Source organism: Epinephelus fuscoguttatus, linkage group LG13 (genome assembly GCF_011397635.1).
Source record: "Epinephelus fuscoguttatus linkage group LG13, E.fuscoguttatus.final_Chr_v1".
NCBI lineage: Eukaryota > Metazoa > Chordata > Actinopteri > Perciformes > Serranidae > Epinephelus > Epinephelus fuscoguttatus.
In genome coordinates, this window is record NC_064764.1 from 23,979,240 (window position 1) to 23,986,956 (window position 7,717).

Below are 7,717 nucleotides of genomic sequence, written 5' to 3' on the forward strand. Positions count from 1 at the left end.
AGTGACTCACAAACATGTCAATTTTGTAAAAAAACAACAACAAAAAAAAACACTTTATTTTCAAGTACAGCGGTTTCCGACAGAGAGCTTTTATTTTGAAATGCCGTTTCAAGCTGTAGAGTGAGGAGTAACAGATAGCTTCTTGACAGCATGGCCAAACGCTGAATGTATTAAACTGTGTGGACCTTGACCTAATGACTTTGGAGAAATCTGGACCCTGTGGCTGGACCAGTTGGGAACCACTGCTCTGGTGCACTTGCTCTATGGGCCCTAAAAAGTCACGTTTTTATGATACATTTAGGCAAAATTGTCTGTAACCCTAAGTAACTGATCATGTGTTTTTCCTTTAGTTTTGTTGATTGTAAAACTGGTCTTAAACTTAATTCAAGAGGCATTACAAAAATCTTTAAAGGTGTTAAATCTAGCTTGCCTGAAGCCGCAGGAAACCTGAAAGAGTGTCCGTTATTTATTGAAAATGAAACTTAAATAAAACAGAACAAGAGGTCTCAAAGAATCCTGGAATTTTTATCATTTCACCTGCCCCTGCTGCTTTGAACTAAACTGGCTAATGTGGCCTTTTGAAAGGCCACCAAATAGGAAACCTCTTTGCATGCTTTAGCCTTAAATCCTGGGCATGCTCTGTCACCTTCCAAAAGTGCTGTTTGATTCTTCATCTGCGAGAGAAAGAAGCAAAGTGGAGGGCGAGACAATACCACAGGGCTTATCTCATCAGTAAATAAGGCTTATTGCTTAAAGCTATAAAAGGCAGTGCTTATTGGTGATGTCATCCCTTTGTGGAAGATTGATGAAGCTTGAGGCAGGGGGCACAATGTGAGTGTGAATGTGTATGAGCGTGGAGGAGGAGGAGGCCTAGTGCACCACGCTCAAGAGTTTCTAACTTTCCCCTGCAGAGTTTGATATAATTTAAAATGTATGACATATATTTTAACTGCTGCTGCACTAAAATTGCAGTCTTTGGAGGTAAACTAACCCAAATGTACTTCAAAGTTCCATCTGGCCAGGGGGCTTTTATCCTTGCCCATGAGAGCGGTTGATGTTCTGTGCATGTAAACGTGCAGCTTTGGGTAAAGGTGGGGACAGCTTGTGTCCCCCATTATTGTCTGGTTGCATTTACGTGGGTCCAAGGGCCCACTGTGTCTTTTCGGGTTACTTTCTCATCATTTCTCCTAATGTAGAGACCCACAGGGTTGGTGGCAAGCGCACAATGCAGCTGTTGTATGGTTACTGTCAGCTCTCTCAAATAAGGCTTCCTGTTCATTAGACTTCTTTTCACCTCCGCACAATGCGCCGGCTTTGCAGCAATAGTGAGTCGACGCCCATCTCTTCAATGCCATGTGAATAGTTCTAAATAGTGTTTATGCAAGCCATTGTTGTCTATTGTGTGCCCGGTCTTAATGCACAGTGATTTGCCTGCTTTTGTAGCCTGGGATACATTATCTTGCCTATGTGGCTTCAGATGCATGCCTGGCCTTTGAGCCAGTAAACAGTCTAAAAGTTAACTCCCAACGGACAATGCTGGAGATGCCTGATAAAGTGGGACAGAGTATACTAAATGTCCCTCTGTAATTACTCAAACGGCTTCTTCCTCTGCCGAGTGCGTATCTGTTTGAAACTTTGTAGTGCCATCACGTGAAAAAGTCACACCTCTCTAATTTAATTTCGAGAACATAGACGCATTTTTTTCTTGTATTTTTTCCCCCTTTTGGAAATGTAATAATTTGATTTGATTTCAGTTTATGGTTAGAAAAATATTCTGAAATTTGTCTCCCAGGATGACAACTGTTTCACAGAAATACACATAAGCACAAAATACAAAAAAAAAAAAACATTTAACCAAACAACAAAACCATACTGCAAATATAACATCAGACATTATAAAAAGTGGATGCAGTATAAAAAAATGAACATTCCTATTACACTTAGTGTTTGACACAGATACACTGAGGCTACTTAGAAGTCATACTGTGATTTAACAGGTCAACACATTCTCACTCAGACGTCGTCACATGTCACCGCCTGGTCGCTGACTTTCCACGTCGACAAATGATGTGCAAGGCAGCCTGGGTGTGTATGTTGTTGGCTGCCCAAGCACAGGTCTTGGACGATGAATAGGTTTATGGACTGAGGAAAGAATGAGCCAGCCTAACTTTAACATGAACAGAGAGCCAACTGTGCCATGAAACAATTCCACACAACGTAACGCTCTGTATTATAGATTTAAAAACCATATCAGGATCTGCTTGTGCTCCAAATTACCTCAGTCTCCTAAAATATTAATAGTACCTTGCCACAAATATGATCTATATGTGCACTCCAGGTTAAAGCAGTGTCCACATAGATGCCTAAATATTTAAAAGAAAGAAAATAATTAAAACAAAGTTTGGAAAAAAAGTCAAACTTAACCTCAAAGCTGATTTTAAATCATAATCTGCAAGGATTATTCTCTTTTTTTAAATAAATACGTAGTAAAGTTGATACTGTTGCTTTGCGAGATTAGACTGACACTATCTGTTGCACATCTGGTGAAGAAAGTCCATTCAGTGGGGAGATGCATTTAAACCCTGTGTCTTTATTCTCCAGACTGTCAGTGTGAAAATGAAAGGGTAATACAGACAGACAGCCGGGTGGATAATCTGACACACGTCACAGTCAAAAGAATAAAAACTTTTAAATCTTGAAGATAATGTCAAAATGATACGTCTTGTAATGGAAATTTTATGTCTCGTGACTCCCGTCGGTTACTTTAACGTGGGTTTCTGTGTGTTTGCACCACAACTTTATTGATTAAGCTGATAAGCAGCAGAGAAATTGAGCATTTTGGTTCACTTTAGGTGCATTTTGCTTTGTACTAATATGGCTGTATTTTCTCTTTGTTGTCTGTTCTCTGGTTTCAGTTCCTGCTCTACATTTGAACTGTGTAGTTATCGTGAGGATGCTGCCAGAGCACTTGGAAAATCAGTTAAGTTTGATTAAAGGCGTCTATCTCCTCCTCAAGGAAGGAAAAAAAAAGTCGGCGGCACCTGAAATGTTTTTCCAAAAGAAAACAAAATCACCCTGAAAATTGAGAGAGCAGGAATGGCCAGCATATTATAGCCTTCATCTGTTTGTGGCATTGTTCTAGAGAGCGTATACATCACCTCCAGAGAGTAACCGATAGGCCCGACCATTCACTTCTTGGATAGATGCACAAAAGCAGAAGATATCTGCGGCACAGATTACATTATACTCATTTCAAAAGCATTCACAGTCAAGTATGCAGAACAGGAAAAAAAAAGAGAGATGCTTTTAATGCCGGCCAATGATTACAGGCGAGTGATGTAACTGATAGTTGGCCCGTTATTGTTCGGAGATTTGGTGTGTTTGACCCCCTGAAGCATTCTGCTGCCAAGGGAATTTAAAACAACCTTTGGACTCGGAGGAAAGGAATGTTATGATTGCTCTCGGTGACACTGATACAACGCTGTCACATGGCTGACTCCAGACTACAGGAGAGGCTTCGCCGTGACTGAGACGAGTCTCGCTGCACCAACACTTAGCAGCAGGCGTTTCATTAACCTGTCAGAGAGAGGCTAGATGTTGCTTTGTCTTTGATTGCCACATCCCCTTACTCTCATGCTGCTGCTTATACGTTTGACCTCCATTAGCCCACCAGGTGTGTTTCACATTTTATTTAATGAACTGTAGTCACTGCCGCCAACAATACTCCTCGAAGCAAGTTTTTTTTTTCCTCACACCAAAAGTAGTGATGTTGACTCGCGTTGCTCCTGGGCTGATATTTTCATTAAAGGCCCTCTTATCAAATAATGAAATGAAGAATCTGTTTCTTGCCCAATGCTATTACCTCCCACAAATCAAAAGGTTTCCAGTGTAATGTCTTGCCTCCCATGCCAGTTAATTAGGTAGCGCTGTGCTACATACTAATGCTGCTTTCATGAGAATAATCTGAGACAATAAACCTGTCTCTTTTGTGTCCTTCCGCAAGCCCTCTTAATTAATACCAGCAAATACAAACCAAAGTTAATTGAAATTTGAACATCCCATCTTTATAGTTTACAATAACACAATCGCTAGTGTTTTGTTGCCGTTGTTGAATTACTATAATAGCCGGTATCATATCTCTATTTAGTATTTCATTGATCGCTCTGAGGGATGCAGCAGAAATATAAAAGAAAGAAATGTCTTAACCATGAGTAAACACAGGAGGCAATATATGCAACCCCGACATTGATTCCGACCGAGACATTAATATTCACACTCCTCCAGATAATCAAAGCAAGGTGTGCATGATTTGTTTTCATTGATTAAGTGACATTCCTCCGGCTTCTCACACCATGGTTATTAATATAGTTTGCATTGATATTATTTCTGCATTAACAACAATTTCAGCAAGTGAGAGAGATAACGGGACGGATGCAAAAGAGTAGCGTCTCGCTGGCAGGGAGCTTTAATCAGAGCCCCCCCTTTTGATGCAAAATCTTTACAACTTTAATCAATCTTTATGGACGAGCTTTTCAAACTGTATGCAAGTTTGAATAGCATAGTTTTAAAGAGGCTGTGCCCTCCTGTCAGATATCGGATGTGTTTTGCAAATTACAAATCCTTCTAGGAATATGAATTAGGTTGTGCAACTCCGAGTGTTCCCCCCCATTCATGCCGCACACAGTTCAGATTTCACTTTACATGAATTCTTAGTACTAATGTAATCAGGCCAACAATTCCCAACTAGCGTGGGATTGTAGTACACAGAGCCCACAACAAAGCATAATCTGGCACGCTTCTATTCCAGTAGGATTTTTTTTTGTCCTCACACTTCTTTTGTCACATTGGCCCATGAACAGAAATAGCTAAACAAAATAAATAAATAGATAAACAGTGGGTTGTCTTTATAGCCTTTATGCAGTGATATTTCTGAGCCAAGAACATTTCTGAAGTTAACAGTATTTATGTTCCGGTAGTGTTGGTCACAGTCTGTCACACATTATTTGCATCTGCATGTCCGATTAACAAATATGACATATTCCTAAGATCAGGCTCCTAGCACTCTAACCACCCACCATGGCAATTAACTGTCTACTAAGCTAACAAGCGTAACACACATGCCTGATGCAAGCCAGTAGAATATCAAGCTCCTAGATGTATCCCCGTTTACCCTGTGGTGCCGCTGTGAACACGCAGTACACATGTGCAGGGGTAATTTCAAATTAAGTTGCGTCTCTGGACTGAGGATCTTCAGCCTCATCAGTATCGCTCCTGGTTTTACGTCGGAGTGCGAGCCGCATTTAAAATTCACAGGAGATAGAGAGAGCTGTCGTCCATGTCAGGGACTAGAGAGACCTTGTCAGGGTGAAAAGAGTCTGTCGAACAAATTCAGTGCTTCTGTGTGTCTGTGTGTCCTGAGGACTGTTAGTAGTGAACTGAAACTACAAGACTCAAGGAAAATTGTCTCAGATACAAAGGCTGCCACGTAAAAATACATACGTAGAGCAGAAATACACATAAAGTCCCTTTAAACACATGCAACACTGTCCCTGATTTTTAGACCCTCCTTAGGTCCCTGAGATAAAAGAGTTTTTATACCTATTCAGGTGTATATAGCTAACATGCTAAAATCACGCTGACCTTCACACTGCTCAGGGTTGTCATTACTGCTTCGGCAAGAGAAGAAAAAAAAGCTTGAAAATGCCCGAGTACCTACAAAGACAGATTCGTAGATAAGAGCAAAGAAAGGCCACACACACAACATCCATTCATTCTTATGGTGAGTCAGGTCATAGAGGGCAACTGGATTTACAATAGGTAAAAAAACAGAGACCACTTATGACATGTCTGTCACCACGAATACAATAATTCAAATACAACCCTGCGTGTTTGTTCCAGCATGGGGCCTTAAGTGCTGCTGCTGGAAATGTAGATCCATGGATGTCATTTCACCGTTGGGTTCAAGGATTATATCCAACACAGCATCTGAAGGTGGAGGGGTTTTGTAGTAAATCCAGACAGTTTTTTTTTTACAGCACGATTGCCACCAAACTAAACTATCTGTTCTACTTGTTTCAAAAAAAGCATTGACCGTCGGGGCATAGCCAATATGGAGGTTAATCCATTCTAGTGTCTATACTATGGGATGCTTATGGAAGCATATTTGCTTAGGGCAGCCATGCAAATTATTACTTACTGCCCTGTAAGCTGATAACACAAATTAGATACCCATTAAAGTTGAACAATGTATATAGAATGAGAAAAGATTGCAAGTGATACCTGAAGGGATGCTTAAGTCGTATGGCACTAAAATATGCCTCATGCTTGCAAACTTCAAAAGTGGAGAGATGTTTATCCTTGGGATTGGAAGATGCATAATAGTAATCTCATATGCACAGAGGCAGCTGCCAGGTGGAGGATAGCACACTGCATGTTTATGAATAGAAATCATTACAGGGACTGGGGAGCATACCGGCATGGACCAGTGACACAGAACTTTTTTATCATCTTCCCGCATTCACTACAGCACTTTAAAGTTCATGTGCTGAAATGTTTAGTATGGCATTAGTTGAGCTGTGGTCATTTTGTGCTGTATTGGATTTTTTGTTGAATACAAGCAAGTGTAAAAGTCCCTCTAACTTGAAGTCCTGACCTGAATGTGGGTTTGGAGTCGAGAACAACGAGGCTGTTAATTCGATCCCGCCACCTGAGGGGCCTGTGAAATCAGAAACACGCCAGCTTTAACAGCAGCGCCACAACTCCACTGGGCTTCTACTTTCACTAGCCTCTGCTCTTATCAGATGAGCCACTCTAATTCATGTGCCAAACACCTCTCTCTGAGGGCGAATACAAATGCACAGCAGCTTTTAAGAGGTGGAAGCGCTGTTAGTGGTGCGTCGGACGAGAGAGGAAGTGCTCCAGGCCTGTTTTGGGACCCTGGCTAATTCTACCTTTTGACTTGCCCGTTGTTGTCTTTGAGCCCCTTTCCCTTTCTGCTCCTCTGGCCGGCTGATAGTTAGGGATTCATCTTAAAACCCTCCCCTTTGTCTGACAGACCGTGGAGTCAGCAGTTATTCTTCAACTGACGAGTTTCAATGCTCGGCGGTGAAAGAGATGAAGCTGAAACACAAAGGCAAATTAAGGGTACAAAAACACTCGCCATTGTCCCATTGTTGAGGGTCACAAATCGTCAAGTAAAAGCAACACAGCGTGGTTGAAATGTATTCGCCTCCATCCCTTCGCCCCCCCTCCCACCCTCCCTCCCTTCTCCTCTCTTTATATTCATTAGATTCATTATAGGCCACAAAGGATTGCCAACAAAACAGCTTGTGATTTTAGTTGAATTCATCCCCCTCTGAGGCCTGCAGGGAAATTAAAGTAGGTGACTATCACTGGAGGGGGAGCAGGCTTGACACATCTGAAGCTTTCAGTGATGCTAATAGCCAAGCGTATCCAAAATACACAGGAGCTGACCTCAAACAGATTGTGGGGGTTTAAAATCATTAGTTTGCAAATGAAGCAAAAGTACATTGGTTCTATGGTAGAATCAGCCCACTCTGAACCTTTGATTAGTGTTTGTCAACTCCCCTTTCTCTTCATACTCCCCCGCCCACTTGCAATCCAGAAATTAATAAAGGAGACATAGCGACACTTTGGAGGGAAACGCTTGCATCTCCAGCACCTGTTAAACAAATGCACTTAAGGCAGGAATCAAATT